General features: G+C 37.6%; 1 protein-coding gene across 1 annotated transcript in view; it reads right to left on the minus strand.

Annotated features, from left to right (window-relative positions):
* EHD4 (EH domain containing 4) overlaps positions 1–24,371 on the minus strand; it is a 110,161-nt gene that overhangs the window by 68,152 nt on the left and 17,638 nt on the right. The window lies entirely within an intron of this gene.

The raw sequence follows: 24,371 nt of genomic DNA on the forward strand, positions 1-24,371 counted from the left end.
ACGGAATAAACAATGAACAAAACTAAAAATCAATCAAAAGGAGGAAATAAGTATTTATTATGTGCTCAATATGTTCTAAGCACTGTGCTAAACACTGGATGAGTATTATCTTGTATAATCCTCACAACAATCCTGGGAGTTAGGTGCTATTACTGTTCTCATTTTACAACTGAGGAAACTGAGGTGATTTGCTTAGGGTCACGCAGGAAGTGTCTGGGGCTAGAACTGAACTCAGGAATTCCTGATTCCAGGCCTCAGGCTCTAGCCACTGCACCTCTTAGCCAGTTTCCTTTAGCTAACATATACTCTATAGCGTAACTATCATCATCACTTTTTACTACAACATCATCCGAGGACATCAGAGTTCTACTTCATTCACATTGAGCTCTGATCAAATATCTCACATTAAGGGGGAAAGTACCTTGTACTCATTAGGCCAACAAATGAGAACACTGAAAACATATTAAAGAATGATGGTGTTAAGGGCTAAAATTCTAGCTAAACTGTCTAAAATATCTAATGAGTGGTCGCCAATAAATTATAAGCTTTAGCAAGAGTTAGACTTTTAAGCATTTATTAAGGAGATTAAGAATTTGGTAAAGAGAGAGAGAAAGGCCTAGATTCCTATCTATTAAAGGGAGAGCACATTTCTAGCTCCGCTCTCCACCAGAGTCCAAAGGAAAGAGAGTGAGAGCGAGCACCAGTCTCTTCCTTCCTCCTCCCACTAGCCCGCGTCACTTCCTGACGCCAAAGAAAAGACTCCTGGTCTTGCCCTCAAAGACCTTCACTTCATGGGCGGAACTCTTCTATAGTAAGTCTCTAGCAGGTGGTGTTATTCCAATCGTTACAATGGAAACTCAATCTGCATTGGTCAATGCTCACGGAGGTGAATTGGAGAATTCAGTGATAACAATACTTTGCTTCACAATTATAAAGTCCCTTTTAGAACCTTCAACATTCTCATGAATGACAAGTTCAGGTCCAGGCATTGGTACTTACTAGATTTGAGATTGTGTAAGTCATTTCCACATACAGATGCAGAAAGTCTCTACATCTCTGAGCCACAAGGTCTTTTTTAGAAGGAGGTGAAGTGCATGATCTACAAGCTGCCATCACTAAACTCTATGATTGTAGTGAAACAAGGAGACTGAGATATATACACAAAAGAGGGTAGAAAGGTATTTATATGTCTTTTCATCAAGTGAAAGTACTCATCAATGTAAGAACATAACCACAACTTCTGTTTGTTTGTTTGTTTTTGCAGGGCAATGGGGGTTAAGTGACTTGCCCAAGGTCACACAGCTAGTGCGTGTCAGGTGTCTGAGTCCGGATTTGAACTCAGGTCCTCCAGGGTCAGTGAACCACAATTTTTAAATTAAAGTTAGGGTATGTTAATACAGTGTCATTAGTAATGTGTGAAATAGGTTGGCTAGGGTCCCTGGATGACTGGGGTTGAAATCTCACTTCTGCCTATGGGACTTTGGGTAAGTCACTGATATTCTCAGTTGACCTTGGCCACTCTCTATGAAATGCAGGGCAGGTCCTAATGTGTAAGTGTGGAAGGGGAGTTTTCAACACCAAAAAAACCCATAGGATCACAACAGAAAAACAACCTCCCCCCCCCCCCGCCCCACCCTACACACACACCTGTTAGAACAGAAAAGGAAGGGTTAGAAAAAGTACTTGCTTCTCAGGAAAATCCTGCTTAGAATTCTCTCTTGTTAACATAAACTTTTGACTTCAGCCTCTGTTTATTCTACCAAGGACATGATGTACACATAGATGTAGAAAGTATATAATGATCTTCCTTTTTTGCATTTCAAACAGCTGATGTGTAAGCCAGTGGGCAGACATTTCAAAAATTTGCTTAAAACTCAGTTTTTTTCCACTCTGTGGAATTAGTGGCCATTAGTCAGAAGGTAAATATGCCCAGAATGCGAGATGAGGAATGACTGCTTCAAACTCTACCAGGATATGTATGGCTAAGCAAAGCCACTGCATAATGTAATTTATGCAGGAATGAATAGGCGGCTTGGGACGGGAGATATAAATGTTAGCAAAAAAAAAAAATAGCTTTCTCACGTGGATCTCAAAGGGTTTCACATTTATTCTTTCAGTTATCTTAAAATCATCCCTATGAGAAGATAAAGAAAAGGATCATGGGGTCCCAATGACAGCAGGAAGTACCCTTTAGAAATCACTGAGTCCAATGGTCTCATTTTGCAGATGAGGGAACTGGGGCCTGGAAGGGTGATGTGACATACACAAAGACAACACAAGTAGTAAGTCACAATGCAGGGATTCAAACCCTGAGCTTGACTAAATCTAGCGAGCTTTCCATCAAACCATGCTGCCTCTCATAAAAGATTACATCTATTTCTCCAGCTGGAGAAATTCAAGCAGGGAGCAGCTAAGTAGTAGGTAGTTTGGAGAATGTGACACAGAACTCCTAAAAGCAAATTTAAAATTCAATTTCCACTAGAATGTAGATCAAGGGTTTTGAAAGCTAGCAAAGTTAAAACAAGAAGTCAAATCCAATTAAGAAAACTCGTTCATTTCTACTTTTAAAAAAGTCTGTTTAACAAACATCAGTACTGAACAGAGAACAGACTTTGCTAAAACAAAATAAACATGGATTACTAAAAATATCCTGTTAGCTTATGTGTTAAATGTACAACACCTTGATTTATTCCTTACCTGACTTATTCCTTGGATTTAGGGGAGGAATAAAGTGCTGGGATGTACCTGAGGGAATGGGAGGTGGGTTGCCAGACAACAAGTCAATAGTAATCTGGTCCATCTCTAATAGAATCCTGCCCTCCACTGAAATGCTTCCCCCTTGCTGGAAAAATAGCACGAAGTGGAAACTATTCTAGAAGAGAGAGTGTCATAGAGATACTGACAAACTTTCTCCAGAGGCATGAAGCCTGTACCACATTACAATTTTCCTGAATTTTCCAGAACCTCTTCAAGGTGCTGGGTGGAGTTTAAAATGTACAACTGGAGACTATACAGGCAATTCCTGCTGAACAAAGTTACTTTACAATGCTGGAATTACTCCCAGGGTGATGCAACAGTGACTAGTTACATAGGCGCTCTATCGAGAAGAAAAGAAGGAAAGGAATATGGAGATTAAGAACAAACAGGGAGCTGGCTGAAGGTTCAGTGCCACATAATCAAAGAAAAGTAGCCAGTATCTAAGACAAGTATATTTTAGAGTTTTATTGATGTCTTTTTTGTTTTCACATCACAATAATTTTTCCATATACCCCCTCCTTGACTTTAAATGCTTCTTTGTGCGGAAGGTACTGCCTGACCCTGTGTTCTGCAGGCATTTTTTGGTTGTTGAAAGAAGAAAAAGAACAGTTGTGTGTGGAGCACTGATAAAATCAACTTGAAAAGAAACACTGTTACTCAGATAAAAACCCTTGAGAAGAGACACAGACTGTTCTGAGAACCTAACCGCTGCCTAGTAATACCAGATTTCAAACAATACTACAAAGTAGTAATTATAAAAATGATTTGGTACTGGTTAAAAAGAGACAGGTCAGTCAGTGGAACAAATAAGGTCAATGTGTAAAAGCCAACAGTTAGTTGCATAATGTTTGATAAACCCTAGCTATTGGAGTAAGAACTTGCTATCTGAAAAAAAGTTGCTGGGAAAAATGGAAAGCAAATTGGCAGAAATTAGATTTAGACCAATGTCTCAGATTATATCAAGATAAGCTCCTAACAAATATACATGACTTAGATACAAAAGGTTATATAATAAACAAATTTGAGGGACAAGGAAGAAATTTCCTATAAGATTTATGGATAGGGTAAGAATAGGGGCAGCTAGGTGGTGCAGTGGATAGGGCACCAGCCCTGGATTCAGGAGGACCTGTAAGGGGCTAAAATTCTACCTATACTGTCTAAAATATCTAATGAGTGGTCGCCAATAAATTATAAGCCTTAACAAGAGTTAGACTTTTAAGCATTTATTAAGGAGAATAAGAATTTGGTAAAGAGAGAGAGAAAGGCCTACATTCATCTATCTATTAAAGGGAGAGCACATTTGTAGCTCCCTTCTCCACTGCAGTCCTCAGGAAAGAGAGTCAGAGCGCCAGCCTCCCCCTTCTTCCTCCCACAAGCAAACGTCATTTCTTGACGCCAAGGAAAAGACGCATGATCTTGCCCTCAGAGACCTTCTCCTCATGGTGGAACTTTCCTACAGTAAGTCTCCAGCAGGTGGTGTCATTCCAATCATTACAGACCTGAGTTCAAATCTGGCCTCAGACATTTGACACTTACTAGCTGTGTGACCCTGGTCAAGTCACTTAACCCCAATTGCCTAAAAACAACAACAACAACAACAAAGCCCCCACCAAATTTATAAGAATAAATCATTCCCAAATTGAAAGTCCAAGGATGTGATTAGGTGTTTCCTATCAGTTCAATGAAGAAATCTAAGTTATCAAAACCATATGAAAAAAGTACTCCAAATAACTAATAATTAGAGAAAAGCAAATTAAAACAACAAGGAAAGAAAAAGACACATGTTGGAGGGGCTATAGGAAAATATGTAAATAAATACACTGTTGGTAGAACTACGAATTATTTCAGTCATTATAGAAAACAATTTGTAACTTTGCCCCAAAAGTTATTAAAGCATGCATACTCTTTGATCCAGCAATACCGGTACTATTTTGCCCCAAAGATATCAAAGAAAAAGGGAAAAGGACTGATATGTACTCTCCACCAAATCTTCAAGTATTGGCAAGAATTGGAAACCATGGGGATGTCTCATAAGCTGAGTAATATCTGGATGGATTATGGCATAAGAATGTAATGGAATATTATTGCACCATAGGAAATAATGAATAGGACAGTTTCAGAAAAACCTTGGAAGATGTATATGAACTGATGCAGAGTGAAGAGAACAGAACCAAGAGAACAATTTATATAGTAACAATAATACTGTAAAAACAAATAACTCTGAAAGATCTAAGAACTGTGATCACTGCAATGGCCAGCTAGGATTCCAGAGAATTTATAATGAACTCTGCTGCTGGATTCAAGATACAAAATGACACATATATTTTTGGACATGGCCAGGGCAGGATTTTGTCTTGCTTGACTATGCGTATTTGTTGCAAGAGATTTGCTTTTCTTTCTTTTCCTTCAATGGGCAGAGGACTAGAAGTAGAGAAAACAAATGCTTATTAATTTATTTTTCAAAGTAAAATTTAAGTTACAGAAAAAATTTAAATAGACATAAAAATAAATATTTATTTTAGAAGTAAAATAAAACTTGCATAAAAAAGAAAGCAGCCCCTCAAATAAATGTACTGAGAAGATCTGTTTCAAAGCAGTTCAGAGGTAAGAGCACTGAATGAAGCAGTGATTGCTTTGTGCTTCTTTGTACAAAATTGTTTTTTAGAGTTTTGAAGAATAAAGCTCTTTGGGGACAATGAGAAGATTACAAAAGGACTGAAGTCATATCTTATAGTAAATTGGATTTTTAAAAAAATTCACAACATAAGGTAGACATTAGTCACTAAGCACAGACATGCCCTGATTTGAGACATCTGAAGCCAGAGTGATGGCCAGATGGAGATAGATACAAAGGATATGAGATGAGAAGAAGCTGAAAACAGGGAACAATCATAAAAATCTGATGACAGGAGGCATAGGAGGCAAAGAGAGAAACTGATTACAGAATACAGAAGCTGACTAAGCACAGCTAATAGGAAGGCTTTGCAGAGCATATAAGGAGCTGTTGGATTACAGTGCACTGTAGTGGCTAGAAGTTGGCTAGTGGAAAGCAGAAGAGCTGAGTTTATTTTTCTTTGGTGCCAACTACTTCCTGAGAAGGAGAAACCTCTTGGGGTACCTATGTTGTCCTTATTGCCCCTCTGGTTTGAGAAGGGGAAAACCTTCATAGTTCATAGAGAAGAGAGGTGAATTAGCCTGATTCCAGGCTTAAGGAAATTGCTTTTCTCCAAAATAATGTAATGTTGACAGATTTTGCTAAAAGAACATAGCACTTCCTCAGGACCCTGCCATGAGAGACTATGTGCTAAAAGAATTTCACACCATTTCAGCATCCAAAGAATGGCAGATAGTTTTGTCCAGCAACAGAGCTCTGTGGACCAGAAAGGGAGCAATTAGGAGTGAAGTGGTCTTTCAGGCAGCATATAAACTTTCCCTATAAGACATCAAGGCCTGCAGTCCAGAGTTTTGAGCTGCCTTCAGCACATGGGTTTTCCTGATCATGGGGCTCACTGACAGGTTTTTATAAATCTACTCCCTCTGACCCACAGATATTGCTATGTGCATCAGTGGGAGGGTATGACAGGTTTACGAATGACCTGTGATATTTTGATAATTCTTGCTTTTGCCTTCTATTGAGTGTTGTGATTATTTTTGCATTTGCCTCCTACTGAGTTATGATTATTATTGCTTTTATCTTCTCATTTAGTAAATATATTCTTAGATATGTCTAAGAATCAATATCATCATGACTGACTATGTGTAAATGGAGACCACACCAATGGGGACTCAAGAGCTTAAGTGGCAAGTAGTAGAAATATATACATACCCACACCCACCCCCGCATCCACCCAACCCACCCTCACCTCCACAAAATCCAAGACGCTGAGAACTGAGTAATATCAGCATAGCATATCCTTCTCTGGGAAGCTCTGCCTTGCCAACATTATTACTTTAGTTGGGTGTGTGAGACAGTCCATGTTTAGGGGGTACAGGTGACAGATGGCATGCCATGCCTGAGCTACATTTGTAAGACAGAAAAAATAATGTAGTAAAACCACAAAACATAGAGATTGTAATATTTGCATCTGTAGTCCTCCTGCCTTTCTAGCAAAAGGAAGGAAATGTGCTTCATTATCTGTTCCTCTGGTCAAAATTGGTCATTACAATTAATTAGAGTTTGGCAGCCTTTCAGCGATGTTTTCATTTACACTACCATAATCATCATGCATGCTGATGGATCTTGGACAATTTTAACAATTAAGTCAACATTTCCCAAAATATTTTGGGAAACTTGGGTTTGAAATATAATCAGCAGAATCCGTAAGTGTTTGAGAGTGGATGAGTGTGAAGGTATAAAATACCCCTAGGATAAAGATGAATTGAGGAACTATTGTGACAAAGTAGAGGCAAATTAGCCTATTTTCATATTGAAAAACTGCTGCATATAACAAATAGTCTAAAACATATGCAATTTCATATTTAATATTTTAGGAGATAATATCATCACATTAAAAAATCTTTAGTTTTGTGGAAGTTAAGGATATACTGTTAGATGATTCTATCTTATAGAATCATTGCAAGTACTCTATTAGCTATGTGATAAATGTTTCCATATATGCGTATCTAACCTTAGACTTTTGTGTCAAATCAGAAGGCACTGACCAGTCTGGCTCTCACATCATACATCTTCAGTAAAGCTACAATAGTAGTTTCAACAAAAAGATTGACCTAAAAAATTTTCTATTTAAAACTGCCCCCAACACCTTCCCCAAAATTGATTGTGTATTAGGACATTAAAATCTCACAAACAAATGCAGAAAAATATAAATAATAAATATTCCCCTTTCAGACCGCAATGCAATAAAATTTACATTTAATAAAAGCCCATGGAAGCACAGATTAAAAATTAATTGGAAACTAAATAATCTAATCCTAAAGAATGAGTCAAAGAACAAATCATAGAAACAATAAGTAATTTCATTAAAGATAATGAAAGCAATGAGACAACTACCAAAAATTATGGGGTACAGCCAAAGCAGTACTTGGTTGTGTGTGTGTGTGTGTGTGTGTGTGTGTGCGTGCGTGCGCGTGTGCATATGTATCAATGCATATATTAATAAGAGAAAAAGATCAGATCAATGAATTGGGTATGCAACTAAAAAAATTAGGAAAAGAACAAATTTTAAAATTCTCAATTAAACAACAAAATGGAGATTCTGAAAATCAAACAAGAAATAAAATTGAAAGTAAAAAATTCATTATACTAATAAATAAAACTAGGAGCTGGTTTTATATTTTAAAAAATAAACTATTGGTTAATTTGATTTTAAGAAAAGAAAGAAGAAAACTAAATTACCAGTATCAAAAATGAAAAAAGAAAATGTACTATTGTAGGCGTTAAAATTAGCCTCAGGCTCCCCAAGCAGAGCTACCCCATCTCCTCCATTTCAGCTGCAGGGGGCCTCTGAGCCAGGCTAAGCTGTTCGGATGAAAAACCCCAGGCCCTGGGAGTGGCACAGCGCAGCTGTGAGCACAGCAGAAAGGCGCACGAAAAACCGGAGGGACGCCGGAGTTTGTTTAGCCCAGCCCCCAGTTCCCTGTGTGCGGCAGCATGGGGCTCAGCAGTGGCCCTGGGCGTGGCCAGCCTGAGAGAAGAGGTCAATAAAAAGAGATATAGGGAGACATAAAAGGGGGGGGGGTCAACAAAGTGAAGGGGGCTTGGAGTTAGAAGAAAGGAGCAAAGCAGTGAAGCAGGGGGCTTTTCAGTGAGGGGGGATGCTAGAAGAAAATTGGTTGGTACAGGGATGCTAAGGAGAAGCAGGGGGACGCTAAGAAAGTTGCAGGTGAGGCAAACAGTAAGCTCAAGCAGCGGCAGGAGAGAGAGTTAAAAGAGAAAATGGAGAGTTTGTTGGCTGAGGTTTCAGGTTGTATATCTTGCTTTCCTGTATTCTTATTTCTGAATTGTTTCATATAAATAAACCCTGCTTTGATTATTTAATTAAAAGAGGCGTTTGCTTATCAATTTAGGAGAAGCAGTGTGGGAATTTATAAACAGCCCATATTATATTAAGAGCAGTCAGAAAGCCAGCCAAAAGTCCACAGATTAGGCCTAGTTAGTTAAAATATTTTTACACTACCAATGAAGGTAAAATCAAAACAATTACAAGGAGTTATTTTGCCCAGTTATGTGCCAGTAAAAATAATAACAATTCATCTGGAAAAACAAAAGGTCAAGAATATCAAGGGAATCAATAAAAAATGTGAAGGAAGGTGGCCTGGCTCTGACAGATTTCAAATTATATTACAAAGAGGTAATCATCAAACAATCAGGCACTGAAAAAGAAATAAAGCAGCAGATCAGTGGAACAAATTAGGTACACAATACACAGTTGTAAATGACCATGTTAATTTAGTGTTTGATAAACCCAAAGATCCTAGCTTTGGGGGGCAAGAACTCAGTATTTGACAAAAATGGCTAGGAAAACTGGAAAACAGTTTGGAAAAAATAAGGCATAGACAACATCTCACAACATATATCAAAGCAAGGTCAAAATGTGTACATGATTTAGGAATAAAAGGGTGATATAAGCAAATTAGGGGAATGTGGAAAATTTCACCTGTCAGATCTAAAGGAAGAGTTTATGACAAAAAAAGAGAGATGGAGAGGACCATGGGAAGTAAAATGGGTAATTTTGATGTCATAAAATTAAAAATTTCTGCACAAACAAAATCACTGCAGCCAAAATCAGAAAGAAAGCAGGAAACGGGGGAAATTTTTTATAGCAAGTTTCCCTGGTGTCTCATTTCTGTGAGAAATAATTATTAGTAACCAATATCTTGGGGGAGATTCAGCACTCCTCCACTTCTTCCAAAGTCCTGACTTAGTAGGATTTTCCTTTTAGGACATAACTGATGAAGAGATTGCATTAACTCTCCTCCATCTTGGTCAGCCCCAACCCAACCACGCAAGGACTTTAATCTAGGGTGAGGGAAGCTCATTGTGTTCTACTCAAGCTTGGAAAGAGACAAATACTTTTGTCTAGATAGCCAAGGCTTCTGTCCAGGGGTCATTTGGTTCCCCCCACCTCCACTAAAAATGGTATACATTTTTTGAATTGATAGTCTAAAGCTATGGGTGGTCTGATATAGCCCTTCATTTTAATATAGCTCACCTCCAATTAGTTAAATCAATTAGATTTGATTGCTTTTTGATGGACCACCTACTGTTTTGAAGGGTACATGAACCCTGATTGTCTTTGGTTTGGGAGAGATGGCCAAATGACCATCCTTTTATTAATAGCCTGCTGGTCTTATTCTTTATTCAAATCTGGCCTCAGACACTTAACACTTACTAGCTGTGTGACCCTAGGCAAGTTACTTAACCCCAACTGCCTCACTAAAAAAAAAAAAAAGACCTGATCAACTCTTGAACACAGACTGAAGCATACTGTTTTCAGGTTCTTTGTTTCTTGCTTATTTATTTTTGCAACATATGGAAATATGTTTTACATGACTTCATATGTATAATGGATATCATATTTATTGCCTTCTCAATGGATGGGGAAGGGGTGGAAGGAGGGAGAGAATTTTGAACTCAAAAAAAATTTTTAATGAATAAATAAAAGAAAGAAGGAAGAGAACAAAAGAATCACTCTAGGACTAATTTATAGAATTGTTAGGCGCCATCCTCTTATTTAAACTTTGTATTATTATTCCCCCCACACACACACACCAGTGCCTACCCCAGTGCTTGGTTAATGTTTACTGAACTATTAAATGGAATAAAAATTCAGCATTTCATATTAAATGAGATAAAATATGCAAATCACTTTAAGCCTTATGTGAGTTTTTACTTTTGCAGACCTGAGCTTGTATAATTAGGTAAAAGGACTGGTTTAATCAATAGTCTAGCACTCATGACATCATTTCCCCATTCTTGGGAAAGTGTATTGATAATACCATCTTACATTTATACAGCACTTCATATTTTATAAAGTACTTTCCCATACAAGCTAGGAGATACAGTGGATAGACTGCCAGACCTAAAATTAGGAAGATATGAGTTCAAATTTGATTTCAGACACTAACTAGCTGTGACTGCTGGCAAGTTGCTTAATTGCTGTCTTTCTCAGTTTCCTCAAATGTAAAAATGCAGATAATAGTAGCACCTACTTTACAGGGTTCTTGTGAGGATGAAATGAGGTAATATTTGTAAAAATGCTTTGTAAACCTTAAAGTGCTGTATGAATACTAGCTATTATTATTATTTGATCCTCAAGATAACCCTTTATTGTGAGGATTATTCAGAGGGGAGTTAATAGCAGCCCCATTTTACAGAGAAGGAAGAAGCTGAGAAAGATGAAGTGACTTGCTCAAAGTGCCACAATAAGTGGCAATAAGTTGTGAACCTAGGTCTCTAACTCCAACCCTATAGACCACGCAATCTCTCATGGGAAGCCAAAAAAAAAAAGTGTGTGGGGGTGGAGAGAAGAAAAGTGGTTATAAAATTTTATTTGCATTGTTCCTCTTCTAAAGTCCTACTGTAAAGTCTGTGTTGTGTGGAGGCATTCACAAAGGCTACATGAGGAGAAGAAACAAATTTGACATAGGCTTAGTAGTCACATGAGGGCCAGAGGCTGTCCTCCAGGAGGCTGGCTAACAGCAATTCAGGATGAGCTTCCATTAAGTTAGCAGATAAAGTTCTTGTGATTTGCAACAGTGAAAGAGGAAGCTTTACAGGGATGAAATCAAAGATCTTTTAAAGTATTCGAACATCTTTTCTTTTTCTTTTTTTTGTAAGTAGGCCAACACCAAATGCTGAAACTTTTTCCATGTGTTAAGCTATTTTAATTGTTGCTGTTGAGTTTTGTTTTTGAAATTTTTTTGCATTTTTAATTTACATGATGAGCATGATCCTAAAAATGGAAATAAAAGAATAATGTAGGGAAAATATGGTGCTTTTATTAGTCATTTAGTGCTTAATAAGGACTTCTTCAGGTGTGGAAGTTCTAGGAGTTCACAATAGAGGGAGGAAACTTGCAAGGGAATTTATATCCTGTTAAAATTGCTCTTCCCCACCTTGAAATAGATGCCTTGGGGGGCGGCTAGATGGCACAGTGGATAAAGCACAGGCCCTGAATTCAGGAGTACCTGAGTTCAAATCCAGCCTCAGACACTTGACACTTACTAGCTGTGTGATCCTGGGCAAGTCACTTAACCCCCATTGCCCTGCAAAAAACAAACAAACAAACAAAAAAAGAAATAGATGCCTTGGCTAATGTTTGAAAAAGGACGAAACTACAGCAGTCAATGGAGCAAGGGAGAGTGAGGAAGGAAAAAACGTAGAATAATTTCAGTAACATAATGAAGACAAAACCACAAAGGTTGTAAAGGTTGTCATGTTACTATGCCTTAAAGTTCACATGTGGACTAAAATATGCCAGATCTTCACAATAACTGCCCTCAGCATCCAGGCTGTAGAACTAGAGCAAAGTGTCTTCTGACGAAATCCTTGCAGATTTCAGTAACTAACGCCCTTGAATGGAATCCAAGACAGACTTGCCTTATGCTGAATTCCATTATAAAGTAAGTGTAGGGTGCCGTGGTAAGGTTTCAATGCAGAAAATAGAAACACCTCACCCATATTGTCACGATTCTTTTCTGAAGCTATTAAATTTCCTTTGTTGCAGAAGTACTGAATTTCCACAAGGCCTTGCTTGTTTCTCAGAAATGCATGGCAAAGATCTGCCTTGTTTCCTTACACACCTGTATGTACCTATGTGTGTGTGTGTGTACATATATATATCTACATATATATGTACGTGCACATATACATATATAAATATAGATGTGTATATGTATGCATGTATATATGTGCTCCTATAGTCTGCTGAATGCTTGGCACTTTCAAGACTAGTTCAGAACCACTCTGATCTGAGAGCAATCCCACAGATTTCTCCTGGGATGATGCACATGCTACAGTAACAAGGATAAAGGAGATGTCATAATCTGTCCCTTGGGATGACTGCTTGTTGCCTAAAGCAAGAAGCAACTCTAATGACCATTTATTAACAAGGGCTATTTGAAAGGATGAGATAATACTGAAATGAAAATAGCATTCTAGTTACTTGGCTAATTTCTCTCAATGTACTCCGTCACACTTGTGTTCAGCATGTTCCCTGGGCTACCAGAAAAGTCTAAAGAGGAGATTTTGTTGCATATTTGATCTGACCAGAATATGCTCCTTAGATGGACACACACAAATTTACCTCTAAGAGAGTGAAGCTTTGCCTAATGCTCTCTGATGACAATCTTGCTAAAAAATAATATAAATACCAATCAATTAATAAGCATTTATTCAGAACCGTATGTAAGGTGCCAGAGATAGAAATACAAAAGGGAAATAATCCAAGTCCTCAGGGACCTCATATGACTTGCCCAGGCTCACACAGCTAGTATCAGTAGTAGAATTTAGACCTGGGTCTTCCTGACTAAAAGTTCAGCACCTATCATAAGCTATGATTCCTTTTGAAACACCATTGTTTATTTGTTTGTTTGGTTTTTTGTGGGGCAATGGGGGTTGTGACTTGCCCAGGGTCACACAGCTAGTAAGTGTCAAGTGTCTGAGGCTGCATTTGAACTCAAGTCCTCCTGAATCCAGGGCCGGTGCTTCATCCACTGCACCACCTAGCTACCCCCGAAACACCATTGTTAATTAGGATCTTATTATCTATTTTGAACATAGGAAGTACTTAACAAATGTCTGTTAAGTTAAATTTGTTGTTATATTTATTTATTTTGTAATTTCTTTTTTCTTATTATGAACTTGCTATACATGAAGATTTGTAAAAATTTCTTTACACAAAAAATAGAAAAAGAGGCTTATAAAGAAAATAGGAATTTCTATTATAGAACTTTCTTTCACACACACAGACACACACACACACTTTATTCTGTAGTTCCAGTGCTGCTGTTTGTTCTCTTATGAACTTTCTTCTCTTTACGTATTTTTTTTTGCATAGAATGATTTTAAGTTAAATCTACATTATTCATATTTTCTCCAACATTTTCTTTTTTCTTTTGGTGGAGCAATTGGGATTAAGTGACTTGCCCAGGGTCACAAAGCTAATAAGTGTCAAGTGTCTGAGGTCACATTTGAACTCACATCCTCCTGACTGCAAGTCCAGTGCTCTATCCACTGAGCCACCTAGCTGTCCTTTATGTATTTAGAAAAAATCTTTCCTTGAACCTTTCTTTTTCTTTTTTCATTACCACCATCTATACCCTTCCTTCCATAACTCTGCCTTCCCCCCCCCATATAAATCCCTCCCTTGTAACAAGTACAGTCAAGCAAAACAAATCGAGTATTGGTTGTATAATGAAAACTCTGAATCTCCAGTAAACTAGAGGTCTTTCCACAGACCCCATGCAAACCCAATACTCCTCAGTGCTGTTGAACCAGATTAAATTGTAATTGGGAAGCATTTAACAAAATAACAAAAATACAATAAAACATAGGTAATATTTTATATTTTAAAATTAATTCAATATGTGGCTTTTAGTGACCCTTATGTACATATTAGTGACTCCCATTACTGTTTGATTTTGATATCACTGCTCTAGTCCATCACCTTTCTGCTAAGGGGTGGGAAGAATGCTTCACCATTCATTTTGTGAAGTCATGATTTTTGTGGGTTTATTTCATAGCTTCCTACTTTACTGGTTTTTGTTTCAATTAATTTTTGGCTGAATACTGTTCTCTTAGTAAACCATCATATTATTTACAAAAAGTGGTCATTCTTATTCTGGGCCTGTATTCATTCCCTCAATTTCTTCTTTTTCATATTTTATTGCTATAATTAGTATTTCTAAAACTATAATTAGTATTTCTAAAATAAAAATGGTAATAATGAACATTCTTGCTCTGGCCTTGATCTTATTGGGAAAATTGCTAGCATTTCTCTATTTCATATAACTTGAGGTTTTTGTTTTAGTGATACCATTTTCTACAATAATAAACGGCCCATTTATTACTAAACTTTTAAATAAAAAAAAAAAACACACCAAAGGGGACAGCTAGGTGGCACAGTAGATAAAGCACCAGCCCTGGATTCAGGAGGACCTGAGTTCAAATCCAACATCAAACACTTGACACTTACCAGCTGTGTGAACTGGGCAAGTCACTTAATCTCAATTGCCTCACCAAAAATAAATAAAATAAAATAAAATATGCCTTTGTAGCCCCTTTGCTAATATTTTATTCAATATTTTGCATCAATATTCATTAGAGATGTTGGTCTTTAGTTTTCATCCTCTATTTTAGTGGTGTCAAACTCAAATAGAAAACAGGGGCAATGAATCCATACATGAGGATTTCTATAGGCCATATACTGACTTAGTTTTAAAAGAAAATAGTATCTATGTTTTATTGTATTTTAATTTATTGTTAACTATTTCCCAATTACATCTAAATTTGGTTCTGGCCACACAGGATTATTGTGAGACACGGTGTTTGATACTTCTGCTCTTCTTAATGTCTTACTTAGGTATCCATGCCATATTTGTTTCATAGAAAGAGTTTTGTAGGTTCTCTCACTTTTTGCAAACAATTTATGTCATATTGGAACTGTTCTCTGAATGTTTGATAGAATTCAATTGGGAGTCCATCTGGTCTTGGGCTCCCCCTCTCCTCCCTATTTGGGAGTTCCCTCATGGCTTGTTCAATTTCTTTGTCTAAGATTGGGTTATAGAGATTCTTTGCTTCATGTTCTGCTAGTCTAGGCATTTTATTTGCATAAATATCAATCCATTTCATTTAATCTTGTGGGAACTTACGACCTGGTTAACTCATCCAAAGAATTGGAGGCTTATAGTGAATCTTGTTAAAATAAAGAGAGATTTCTTAGGAGATAGGGATATATGGTTGGAAGACAGAGCTGTTAAGGAGACTGTCTCAATGAATAAGAAAAGAGCTGGTCTCTTTATATATTTACACACAAAGAAAGCTGTCAAAACAACTGGGGGGAGGGAGATTACAAAACAACTGGGAGGGGATTGAAACAACTGGAAGGAGATGCCTAGAGTTTGAATAATGGGCTATCAACACCCATCTATATCTTGTATATCATTTTTGTTCCTTGCAGACAAGGTTTTTGTGCTTTGGCTACAGCCACATTCCATATTTCAGAGATGGGAGGCAGATCTGTTTTTCCCTTGGGAAAGTTTAAGGATTCTTAAATTTCTTGGGGTCCCTATTCCACTACACCCATTACAATCTATTAATTTTGTTGGCATATGATTAGGTAAAATAGTTTCTAATGATTTCCTGCATATCATCTATATTAGCTACAAATTCTTCTTTTTCTTTTTAAAAACAATTAACAAATTGGTTTCCACCCTTTTGTAGCAGATTAGCCAACAGCTTAATTTACTAGTTTTGAAAAAGGTCCTAGTTTTATTAATCAATTCAGGTGTAACGATTGGAATGATGCCACCTGCTGAGAGTTACTATAGGAAAGCTCCACCATGAGGAGAAGGCATCTGAGGGCAAGCCATGCAGTCAGGTCCGTGGTGTCAGGAAGTGACGTTTGCTTGTGGGTACTGTCTATCAAAGCTACCAGCCAATTAGCTTGGAGCTGTGTGTGCGTGTGGCTGGGGTGATGCTCCCAGTTTCACAGGAGGCTTCTGGGAGGAAGGAGGAAGTGTTGGGTCCTTTTTGTTCCTGACCTTGCCATGGCAGGACAGATGATGGGGTCTCTTAGAAATAGTTATATTTTTACTTTTCTCTCTGATCCTAATGCTCTTTAATAATTACTTAAACACTTAAATACTCTTGCTAAAGCTTATAATTTATTGGCGACCACTCATTAGATTTTAGATAGTATAGCTAGATTTTTAGCCCCTTACACAGGTTTTTTGTTCATCTTTAATTTTCAAAATTCTTGTTTTTTGTGTTGTTTTTAAAAATTGTTGCTTTTCTAGTTTTCTTTAGTTGCATGCCCAATTTTTTGTTTGTGAAAATATTTAGAGCTATAAATTTTCCTATAAGGATTACTTTGGCTACAACCAAAAGTTCATATGTTGTCTTATTGTTGTAATTTTATTTAATGAAAATATTTACTGTTCAAACAGCAAAGAATATGTTTAATATTTCTGATTCATTGGATTTGTTCATGAGGATTTAGAAAATGATCAATTTTTGAAAAGTTACCATACACAACTAAGTAATATGCATACTTTTTATTTCTAATCAATAAAAGCCAGATAGATATGGCTATCTAAATTTTCTAAAATCCTATTCAATTCCTTAACTTCTTTTCTTGTTTGTCTTTTTTCAAATTTGCCTAGTTCTGAAAGACACTACTATATATAATTTTGCTATTTCCTTGTGAAATTTGACCTTTTTAAAAGTATTTTGATACTATGCCATTTGACATAATAAAACGCCAAATTAAGTATAATATTATATATTATTAAGTATATTGTTAACTATGGTACCTTTAAGTATAATTTAATTTCTCTTATCTTCTTTGTCTGCTTTTTAAAATTTGCCTGAAGGGTAACCAATTTTTCTACAGTCCCTAGTTTTACTATGTAGATCTTTGGTTCAAGTACGTTTGTTGCAAACAATATACTATTAGATTCTACTTTCCATCTCCATTTTGTCAAGAAGTTTATGTCATTGGGAATTATGATTATTGGTGTGCTTATTATTTTGCCTCCACTGTATGCTTATTCTTTTTTCCCTCCCATAGTATTTGTAAAGAATAGAAAGAGGAAAAAGAAGGAATGTGATCAATATTAGCAATCTAGAATTGAATTGGACTCTTCCTTCTCCTCCATCCTTCTTTCATTACCAAGTCCAGACCCAGATCTTTGATTCTTACACTTTCTTCCTCTTTTTAATTCACCTGTTATTGTCCACACTCTGTTATATTTTGCTTGTGACTATTCTTTTTCTGACTCTCCTTTCTCTTAAACTCCTTCTTCCCATGTCCTACCTATTTCCTTGTTGAGTTTAAGATATTTCTAAACCAAACTCTTTGGACGTGTGTATATGTGCGTGCGTGCGTGCATGCGTGCGTGTGTGTGTGTGTGTGTGTGTGTGTGTGTGTGTGTTCAACTCACTTTTTTCTGGTTCAGATAAGAATGGGGTTCATGAGATACCTGTGCCTTCCATGACTTCCTTATCTGTTGTATATTCTTCTTGGGCATTCCAATTATGCAAATTAGTAAATTCCTTTCATTTCCTCCCTATTCTTTTTTCTTTACCTTTTTTCTTCGTCTTAAAAAAAAATTTAGGGGGCAGCTAGGTGGCCCTGAATTCAGGAGGACCTGAGTTCAAATCAGACACTTGATACTTACTAGCTGTGTGACCCTGGGCAAGTCACTTAACCCTCATTACCCTGAAGCTAAAAAAAAAGAGGGGGGGGGAGTAACAAAACCATGTGTAGGCCCTGTATTTGTCTTGCTTTCCTTCTTCCACTGGTTGCTGTGGGCTGAATTAATACTTATTAGTATAGCATTTTCCAAGGAAGCTTCACATTTTTATCTTACTTGACCTTTACAATAAACTTTGTGAACTGGATAGCAAATAACAGCATCCTTTTCATTATGTTGTTTGCAATAATGTTCAATTTGGAATGTCTACCTGAAATTTAATGAAAACAGTATAACAAAATTAAGGTCTTTAATCAGGGCAGAGTAGTTATAACTCATGATACTACCATAGCAAGTGATAGGATTACCCCAAAGATGGGAACTGGGGACAGGGTTTATATAGGGTAACAGAACAGAAAGAGGGAAGAGATTGCCTCTGGAAAAAGTAAGTTTCTCACAGATAGATTCTTTTGCATTAGATAGTTTCTTTTGAATAATAAGCTTAAAGTCCAGGAAGAAAGCTTGGGAACTTCTAGGAGGGAAGAGCCTGGGAGGTCTATAAAACAATCTGAGGCTGGATTTGACAAAGTCTGGTCCTCCCCAGGAAATTCATTGGCCTGGGAATTGAAGTCAGTCAGTTCTCAGTCAATTAATTGTGTTTGTCAGGAATAAAGTTGGTTTGATGGGGATAAAAATTAAATTAGTCGGGGCGGCTAGGTGGCGCAGTGGATAAAGCACCGGCCCTGAAGTCAGGAGTACCTGAGTTCAAATCCGGCCTCAGACACTTAACACTTACTAGGTGTGTGACCTTGGGCAAGTCACTTAACCCCAATTGCCTCACTAAAAAAAAAAAAATAAATTAGTCTTGTCTTATTTGATACCATTAATTGTAGGCACTGTTAAAAAAAAATCACCCTTAAAGATTTTGTTGCTGGTTTACCTGAGATTTGGTTATTGTGAAGAGGTCTAATACTGTAAAAGTCTGAAAACTGCTGTTTTAGGAAATGGAGAACCATTGCTAAAATGGCTTAAATGAATAACCTCACTTCCTCTTTTCTATATTCTTAGTGATGCAACTAACTTTTCACTTCTTCCTAATGTAAAAAGGAGTAGAGTGGGACTAAATACTTTCTAAAGTTCCTTCTATCTCTACATTATATTTATAATTTAAGTTTTGGACTGAACCCTGCCCCCCAAAGCACTGTTTACTTCCCTTCTCTAACTCAAATGATACTGGTATATTCTTAGGAAATAGAAACTCATTTTCAAGCAAATAATTTTTAGGAAAATGAATCAAAAGGCTCCACCCATAAACAATTCTCTCCACCTCAGCTTCCAGTCTGGTGGAAGAAAGCCAACCAAGTAACAAATACCTGTAAGAAAAATCTAATTAATTTGACTTTAGACTAGGAGCTGTTATAAAGTTGGCTTGTTTACTTTCCCTTCAACAATTAAAAATAATTTGCTAGGAAAATTAGTTATATCAGCAAGATTACAGAGGAAATGTTTACACACTTAAAAGAACAAATATTTTAAAACACTTGTACTTAAGTAGATGTTTCAAGTAATCACAAGATTAACAGAGTATTATTTAGGCTGATGGTTTTTTTTTTTGTTTGTTTGTTTGTTTGTTTTTGATGAGGCAATTGGGGTTAAGTGGCTTGCCCAGGGTCACACAGCTAGTAAGTGTTAAGTGTCTGAGGTTGGATTTGAACTCAGGTCCTCCTAACGCCAGGGCCAGTGTGCCACCTAGATGACCCTGCTGATAAATTTTTTTTAATCTTTACTTGATCTATTAATCCCCACCACCTATCATATCATCTATCTCTCTAGTGCATCAGGTGGTATAGTATACTGGGCCTAGAGTCAGGAGAACCCAATTTCAAATTTGGTCTCAGACACTAGCTGTATTACCCTGGGTAAGTTATTTAACTTCTGTTTGCCTCAGTTTCCTCAATTATAAAATGGGGATAATAACAGCCCCTACCTCCCAGGGTCTTTGTGAGGATCAAATGAGATCATATTTGTAAAGCACTTAGTCCAGTTGCCTGGCACACGGCAGGAATTTAGTAAATGTTTGTTTCTTTCCTCCCCTCCCTTTTGTGGCTAAACTCCTTGAGAAGATCATCTACAATAAGCATAAGCGCCTCCGCTTCCTTTCTTTCCACTCTCTTGTAAATTCTCTAAAGTCTGGCTTCTGACCTCATCATTCAAAGGAAACTGCTCTCTGAAGTTATTAATTTCTTAACTGCAAAATTTAATGGCCTTTTCTCAGTTCTCATCCTTCTTGACTTCTCTGCAGCTTGTGATACTGTCAATCACCCTTTCTTCCTTGATACTCCCTTTCTCTCTATGCTTTTAGGACTCCCTCTCTCTCCTGCCTCTCCCCACCTATCAGATTGATACTCAGTCTCCTTTGCTAGATCCAGCCCAACATGGATGTAATAATACAGGTCTCTCTCTCCTGGATGCTCTTCTCTGCTCTCTCTATACTAGTGTCACTTGTCAATCTCATCAACTCCATGGATTTCATTATCATCTCTTTACTAATAATTCTCATATCTATTTATCAAGTCCTAACCTCTAGGCTGGAGGTCTAGTTTTTCTAAGTGCTTATTGGATATTTTGAACTAGATATCCTATACGTTAAAACTCAACAGGTCTAAAACTAAACTTATTATCTCTCCTCCAAAACTTCCACATGACCGTCAAGGACACCACCAACTTCCTGGTTACCCAATCTCATGACTTGGATTCGTCACTTTCTCTCACCCCCTATATACAATCTGTTGCCAAGGCCTGTTTCATTTTACCTTCATAACACCTCTTATATACTCCCCCTTCTCTCCTCTCACATAGCCACCATCTTGATACAGACCTTCATCACTTCATGCCAGGACTATTGCAAAAGACTGTTGGTGGGTCTGTCTTCCTCAAGAGTTCCATCTTCCACCGAGCTTTCAACGTGAGCTTCTGAAATTTCAGGCCTAACCATGTCACTCTCCCCCTCCCCCAACTCAATGAACCCCAGTGGCTCCCAGTCACCTCAAGGATCAACTGAAAAATCCTGTTTAGCATTCAAAGCCCTTCATAACCTGGCTCCCTTTCTACCTTTCCCTCATTCTTATACCTTATACCCATTACACCACCCCTATGTACTCTGCAATCTGAGGATACTGGCCTCATCAATGTCCTTTTATTTTTTTTAAATGCAGGGCAATAAGGGTTAAGTGACTTGCCCAGGGTCACACAGCTAGTAAGTGTCAAGTGTCTGAGGCCGGATTTGAACTCAGGTCCTCCTGAATCCAGGACCAGTGCTTTATCCACTGTGCCATCTAGCTGCTCCCCATCAGTGTCCTTTGACAAGACGCTCCAGACTTTTTCAGTGGCTGTTCCCCATACCTCCCTCCATCAACTGATTTCCCTGGCTTCTTACTAGTCCCAACTAAAACTTACCTTCAACAGAACTCTTTCCCCACCCCTCTTAATTCTAGTGCTTTTCTTCTGTTGATTATTTCCTATTTATCCTCTATACAGCTTGTTTGTATATATTTGTTTACTTTGTCTCCCCTACTAGATTGTGAACTCCTTGAAAAGAGACTATCTTGGGGCAGCTAGGTGGTATAGTGGATAAAGCACCAGCCCTGGATTCAGGAGGACCTGAGTTCAAATCCAGCCTCAGACACTTGACATTTACTTACCAGCTGTGTGACCCTGGGCAAGTCACTTAACCCTCATTGCCCTGCCTCCCCCCCCAAAAAAGAAAAGAGAGTATCTTTTATTTTTCTTTGAAGCCCAAGCACTTAGCACATAGTAGGTTCTTAATAAATATTTATTGACTTACTGATTATCTATTTATTAAAGCAAAACAACATTTTATTGGTCTACTTCAAACTACTACAGTAGGCACCTGAAACGAAAGCATATATTTTAAAAGTATTCTATAACTCATAAATGTAATTAATTCAGTATAACTTCCAAATTAATTGAAATTAGTGAGGATTAGCCATAATGAGTTCTGAAGTTATTAAGAAATTATTTCTTGATTATGTTTGTCAGTGATCCTCTCTACTAGTATGGGAAAATATTGTTGACTAAGAAGAAAATGAAAGGCCAACATCCAGTTCCAAATCCTAATACAATAAATCCCTATCAGGTCAATGTACAATTTATACACAGTTTGGATGCAATGGAAGTTAACAACTCTATTCCTTCCTATAAGAGTGAGGATTATCATGCCTTGCCACCTGCCCTGACCTAGTGATACTGCCTAAAGAACCCTTGGCTCTTGCCATCTGTCTTGTAGCTGAACTTTTAAGGGTTGACTATCTTGATTTTTTTATTTGTCTCATCATCACTTAGCACAGTGCTTGGCACATGGTAAGTGCTTACTAAAAGCTTTTTCATTCATTCAATGAATATGAAATCTCACTGTATTGTGATGAATTCTGGGGAAAGATGAGGAAAACAATGAAACCAGTTCATTTCAGGACCATCATTACCATGGTGTAAGTACTTTTTTTTTTTTTTTTTTGGCAGGGCTATGGGGGTTAAGTGATTTGCCCAGGGTCACACAGCTAGTAAGTGTCAAGTGTCTGAGGCTGGATTTGAACTCAGGTACTCCTGAATCCAGGGCTGGTTGCTTTATCCACTGTGCCACCTAGCTGCCCCCTGTAAGTACTTTTACTCTTGAATGAAATGGGTGCTGCCAATCAGCAAACCCTGTGTCAAAGAGCCTTCATCTGGGAGAAGAACTCCTGACTGCTCCCAGGCCTGGGGGTGTTATGCCCCATCAAACTCTAGAGATCAGAAGAATTGAGGAATATGTATTACACAAAGAGCATTTGCTCCATGACTACTTATTAATTTGGTTTGTGAACCAAGCTTACTCATCCAAGGCTTCCAATTTCCAAAGCTCAATCCTCACCTGGCTGACTTTTTTTTTTTTTTACTGGACACAATGTTCTGCAAATCATTTTCTATAATGACATGTGTAATTCACTATCTGAGTTTCCAGCTTCCTTATGTTTTAACTTAGCACAGCTTGCCAAATTGTTTGAATGTTCTCTTTAAATGACAATGGGAAGGTAAAAAAACAAAAACAAACCTAAGTCTTTCAGAGAGTATTTGCACCTCCATATATTTTTAATATAATTTCATTTTTCTTAACATTTCAATTTATTATTTATTTAAACATTCTTTTCTTTTTAAATTTTGAGTTCCAAATTCTCTCTCTCGCTCCCACCCCTCCCACACCCACTGAGAAGGCAAGAAATATGATATCAATTATACATGTGAAATCATGCAAAACATTAATACAATTTAAAATTCAATAATAACAGTGGGAAATCCACATTTTTTGGTTATTGAATTCCCACTGAATCAAGACACTCAATTAAATATTTAATGTTTTGTCTTGATGGGAATGAGAGAGATTCAGAAAGGTCATCTAGTTCACCCTTCTCTGGTCTTTGGGCAGGGTAATACTGGAGCTTTCCCAATGTATGAGTATCTCTTCCCACTTTGAAAGACATTTACAAAGGGGAAGTAGCATTTCAGGACTTCTGTCAGGTCTAAGTCTACTCCCTATTAGCCTGTGAGCTCCTCCAGGGCAAGGGCTGTCTTTTGTCTTTCTTTGTATCCCCAGCTCTTAGTACAATGCCTGGCCTGTGGAAGGCACTTGACAAATGCTTCTTGACTAGTCCCCCATTCCTAAGCCGATAAAATGATTACTCTAGAGCAAGTCTTCCTTGCCCAACTACTTGCTCTGCCTACTCTCAAAGCAGGGGAGAAAAAGAGGAGGGAAAGGTGAATACAGAGAATAGGAAAGAATGAAGGGGGGGGGGCAGCTAGGTGGTGAAGTGGATAGAGCACCGGCCCTGGATTCAGGAGGACCTGAGTTCAAATCTGGCCTCAGACACTTAACACTTACTAGCTGTGTGACCCTGGGCAAGTCACTTAACCCCAATTGCCTCACCAAAAAACAAAACAAAACAAAAAAACCAAAAAGAATGAAGGGAAAGATTATGAATTAAAAAAAGGAGGGAGTGAGGATAGTAGATATGAGGGAAAGGGAGTGACATGTCAGGGTTTTAAAAAAAAAAAGAAGCACCATTAGTCCCTAAGATCTACTGTCAGTCTTTTCTTCCTCCATGAGAATGAGACAAATAGCTTAAGGACATGAACTAGACCTGTGATTTCACTGTAAGTCCATCAATAAGCATTTATTAAATACC

Source organism: Dromiciops gliroides, chromosome 2 (assembly GCF_019393635.1).
Source record: "Dromiciops gliroides isolate mDroGli1 chromosome 2, mDroGli1.pri, whole genome shotgun sequence".
Taxonomy (NCBI): Eukaryota; Metazoa; Chordata; class Mammalia; order Microbiotheria; family Microbiotheriidae; genus Dromiciops; species Dromiciops gliroides.